The sequence below is a fragment of the Carassius gibelio genome, chromosome B24, assembly GCF_023724105.1.
Source record: "Carassius gibelio isolate Cgi1373 ecotype wild population from Czech Republic chromosome B24, carGib1.2-hapl.c, whole genome shotgun sequence".
Classification (NCBI taxonomy): domain Eukaryota; kingdom Metazoa; phylum Chordata; class Actinopteri; order Cypriniformes; family Cyprinidae; genus Carassius; species Carassius gibelio.
In genome coordinates, this window is record NC_068419.1 from 9549950 (window position 1) to 9555211 (window position 5262).

Consider the following 5262-nt stretch of genomic DNA (forward strand, 5'->3'; position numbering starts at 1 on the left):
CGGAAAGATGGTCGGATGGAAGGACTGAAGGAAAAAGTGTAGATGAATGAAGCGAGGGAGGAAGAAATGGGAAAAAGTGTGGATGAATGTAAGTAAGGATGTATAGATGAGTGGAGGAAAGAAAAAAGGAAAGAAGGAGAAAGTGCATGGATGGTGGACGAAAGAAAGAATGGAAAGAAAGAGGCAAAAGACAAAAGAAGAAAGGAGAGAAAGAAGGATGGGCGGATAGATGAAGGAATGAGGGAAAGAAGAAAGAAAGTATAGATGGAGAGAGATTAGTCTGAGATGGATGTAAGTAAAGATAAAAAGTAAATAAAAAGGAAGGCAGGAGAAAAAGCATGGGTGATGGATGAAAGGAAGTAAGATAAAAAAAGAATGATGTGTGTAACTATGGATGGATGGATGGATGGATGGATAAAAGAAAGTATTGGAAGAAAGGGGTAAGTGACTAAAGAAGGTAGGTTGTAAGGAAAGAAAGGCAATGAAGAAAGCACAAACAGAAAGAAAGGGGAATAAGAAAGGAAGTATGGATGAAGGGAAAGAAGAAGAAACAGGAAAAAATTTTAATTGAATGAAAGGATGGGAAGAGAAGGGAAGGAAGAAAAATATGGATAGTGGGAAAAATAAAAAAAGGAATAAAATGCACTCAAAAAAATGACTCTTTAAACTTACTTAAGTCAATTATGGACAGTGGTTCCACACAACCAAATTGTGTTTTGATAACATTAATGGAATTTTTTGAATCTATGCAAACTCCTTGTGTTGTGACAACACAACTGAATGAGGTAGAATCTATGTGAAATAGTAATGTTCAACCAACTCAATTTATTGACTTTGCTTCAACTTAAACTGGTTAAGTTAACTCAACATGTTTTGGTTTATTACAATCTAGCCAAATTTGTTTCACTCTATCAACATAAGGAGGTTTGTTTCAAATTACTCATTTCAATTATGGACAGTGGTTCCACACAATTAGTTCTAGTTACTTTAACACAATATTTTCTTTTTGAAGTTACTCCCTTCAACAAAGCATTTTTTGTATGTTTTGTCTTGTAATGAGACAAAAGACAAGATGTCACAAATGATCAAAGTGTATTTGTTAAACAAGCAATAAATAATTACACACAGTAAAATACAGTTTAAACCACATTACAAAATTACACAAAATAGCAAATACAATTCTAATTGGCATTCATGGGCAACCAATCAAACCTTATTCCAGGAACAGGAAGTGGCTCCAGAAATAACTTCTTCAGTATTCCAAATGTGTACCTGGGTTCAGGAGGGTTGCTCAAGTTCAGTCCATAAATCAGTCCCAGTAACATGGTTTTACAGACTGTAAACTGCTATAGGTCCTGAAGAACTTTATCCTTTAAAACTCCAACTTCTGCTGGACTGTCTTCAATGATGCAGCTTCAAATAGATTCCCATGAGTCTTCTGGATCACCTCCTGACTGCTGGCAACGTCTGTATCCTAGAAGTATTTAAAAGCATGGAGAACTCAAATTATTGTGTATTAACTTTAACAAATAATTTATTAACCTTGAACTCACCATATACTCCATACTGCTAGGGTCTTCATTTGGATACTTCAATTTCATTAGTCTGAAGATGAAAACAACAAAATTTAGCCTTTGTTTTTTTTTTTTTAAATTACATGAAAAAAAGTCAGTCATTCATCTTCTTATGGGAAATCCAGGCAAGCAGTCAAGATGGGATTCTAACAAACATTACAGTGGAAAATGTTACACATCTGGACCCTGTATGGTTAACAACAGAACTGGAATGTTCCCAGACCAAGAAACATAGTAAGGACATCAGTAAAACAGTCCATGTGACACCAGTGGTTCAACCATAATTTTACAAAGTAAACAAAAATACTTTTTTGTGCAAACAAAATTAAAACAGCGACTTTATTCAACAATTCTTCTCCAAATCGCATCTTCCACCATTATCAACAGCACGTAAATAATTCATGCACATGGTGCTGCTGACCTACAACACGCCTGCACTGAGCCTTGATTACACGCAGAGGAAAGCAATGTTCATGCCTCTTGTTACTGTCCATAATGGCAGAATATGTGATTTGGAGAAGAATTGTTGATTAAAGTCGCTATTTTTGTTTTCTTTGCACAAAATGTATTCTTGTACCTTTGTAAAAGTGTGGTTGAAGCATTGATGCCACATGGACTGTTTTACTGATGTCCTTACTATGACTCTGGGAACATTTCAGTTGCATTGCAGCCTTTATGGAGGTTCAGAAATCTCTCGCATTTTCATAAAAATATTAGGGATGCACCAATTGACCGGCCATAAATTGGAAACCAGACGGTTTTTGCTTTAAATACGCAATTGGTAATCGGCCGGTCTTTGGAATTTTTTTCAGCCGATTTTTCCGGAAGTGCGCCCGCGTGCTCCGACTACATTACTTCTGTGTGAAAGCAAACACATCCCGGGATTGATTCCAGCATTGAACTCGGGTCGGGGACGTAGTAACATTGCTGGGTTCAATCCCGGGACAAGCGCTGTGTGAACAAAAGCCAGATCTAATGCCGTGTCGTAGTGATGACATTATCGTGTGACTCTTTTACTGGCTGTTTTGAAGGAAGATCAACGTTCACTGAAAAAAAAAAAGTGCAAACTGTATGAAGCAGAGATCAGTTAGTTCCTCACTTTCCACGGTGACACCGAGATCGTTCGCCAGATTCAGTGAAAGTATTACATGCCTAATGTTTTCGACTCGTACATTACACGTCACGCCCTGATGTCACGTGTCGTTACGGGATCTGTATTTGCCGGAATCGCAGTGTGAAAGGGGCTTTATTGAGCTTTCCCTCAATTTTGGACTGTAGACTGTGGACTGTCCTTCCTTCTTGTTTGTTGCTTAAAGATAAAAAAAAAAAATCGTCCAGTTTGCTTGTAAAAGAAATCGGTATCGGCCATGAAAAATCATGATCGGGGCATCCTTAAAAAATATCATAATTTGTGCTCTGAAGATGAATGATGGTCTTACGGGTTTGAAACGACATGAGGGTGAGTAATGACATGTTTATTTTTGGGTGATCTAGCCATTTAAACACACCTGAACCAGCTAATCAAGGTTCTTGGGAATTTTAAAACAAAAAAGTCTTACCTGAAGTTCCAGGCAGGTGTGTTAGAGCTGAACCCCACAGAACACTGGCTTTCCTAGAGCAGGTCTGGACACCCCTGCCTTGCATCAAAATAAATCTATCAGTTTATAGATATACCACATATTTTGTATTTATTGTATTAATAAACCTTATCTTATCTGTCTTTTTTTGTCAATTTCCAGTAACCAGTGAGAGAATAATGTTTTAATACAAGGTTGTGTTGAGTGCAGTTGTTCTTACCTGTGTAGTGGGCACCAAGAGGGTTTCAGTATTTGTCCAAGGTCTCTTCTTCAGTATGAAAACATCTTCGTAAATTTTGCAGTCCGAATCAAGTTTGGCAAAGATTGTTGATTCTAATGGGCCTATGGTAATTCTGGATGTCTCAAATTCTGCACAAACCTGTACACATGAAGTGCAATGTGTTACAAAAAAAAAAAAAAAAAATTGAACAGCAAAAACCAATTCAATGATCAAAATATTAAGTGATTTATTTGTGTGAGTGATGAATAGTGTCATGTTTACCATTCCTAAAGGAGGACCTGATTACATATCTGGAGCATATGTATAATGTGAACAGCTCAGAGTAGTGTCCGGTTTAAAGTCATTGTATGACCACACCGCCATGTTCATAAACAAAGCTTCAAATACTCCCACTGTGCTGAGCCAGGGCTCTCAAAACTCGGTCAACATCTCATGGTTGGACATTTATTGATTATTTATCTTTTTAAATTAGTTAAAATATACATATTATAACAAATAAAGGTAATTACTTCCACTTTTTAAAGTCATTATGTATTACTAATACAATTAATTTATACAAATATATTTGGCACACAAAATGAGATAAGAGAGAAACTCCTATTCGCCATTTGATTAGTTATATGAGGAAGTAGCTGAATGACAAATCATTCTGTCTCTTAACATCTCTTATTGTAAGCCATATGTATAATATAAAGTAAAGGTAAGTGATAGGACGTTTTATTTTTGGATAAACATTTTATTAATAAATACAATCTCTCTTAAAATACCTTATTGGGTTATGATAATCAAAACAGTTTGGTTTGATCTAGCGCAGAACTAAGACTTTAATGAAATATTTCCCCCACTTATAAAATGATTTTATTATTAGCTAGCTCCATACCGGAGAGCTGCTTTATAAAAGGAAATCAAGTTATAATTCTAGCGACACTTACTCTGTATTTTCATGTTTAATATTGAAAAGCTATCGATTGCATAAAGGACTGTTATATAAATAAACGTGACTGGACTTTTCTTTACTGGAGTGCCTGGAGAACCTCAGAGTTCGTGCAAACATCCATATCTCTGTGTTCTTAAGAGCTGCTTTTACATCGCGGTCAGTTTTTTGTTGTGTTTATGCAGTTATTGAGAGGAAGGCGTGCAGTATATATTTACATATTCATCCAAGGTTCGGATCGGGTCGGTTTGCCTCAAACTGAAGTGCTATCTTCTTCTTTTTAATTGAATCAGGAGAGTGTATTACAATCTTGCGCTACAGCGCCACACTGGTCAAACTGCATTAATGCAGGCTTTCAAATCAGGCAGATACGAGATCAAACCACTAACGTTACTCAAAAACATTTGCTGAAAATTTTATTTTTATTGTCGACGTTGTCGATAATGTCGAGTAATTGTTTCAGCCCTAGTGTATACATATATATACTAAAGTAAATACATTACAGAGAGTCTTGCGCTTTCACATCTCCCAACGCTTCAAAATCATCTATTAACGGTGCAATAAACCGATTACACAATACTAGACTGCAAAACAAAAGCACCTCAAAACAGAAACTCTAAGAGAAATTAAAGACTTTGACTTAACACAATAAAAACTTTAGATTTTCTTACCTGACTGATACCTCTTGCTCCCCTCCACACCGTCATCAAATGCGTTGGAAATCGTCACTTCCGGTTTTTTTTGAATCACGAAATTAAACCCTTTACGTTACTTTAACGATTGATAATTAAGTAAAATTTAAAATTAAACATTTTAAGTTGATTAAACACAATACAATTGTGTTTTGTCGGAAAACTAAATATATTTGTGTTGTTTTAACAAAACATATATGTGTAAAACGAACAGTGCCGGAAAACCATTTTTTTGAGTGTGGAT

General features: G+C 35.9%; 1 long non-coding RNA gene across 2 annotated transcripts; it reads right to left on the reverse strand.

The window, feature by feature from the left end:
* Positions 1-1075: 1075 nt before the first annotated feature.
* LOC128013672 (uncharacterized) lies at positions 1076-5262 on the reverse strand. 2 transcript variants are annotated; one of them, XR_008183362.1, is made up of 5 exons: positions 4998-5262; positions 3372-3530; positions 3134-3211; positions 1554-1605; positions 1076-1474 (listed from the first exon to the last, which is right to left on the reverse strand). It is a non-coding gene; the product is annotated as an uncharacterized LOC128013672 (long non-coding RNA). The 2 variants fall into 2 exon arrangements; XR_008183364.1 differs by lacking the exon at positions 4998-5262 and adding an exon at positions 4545-4739.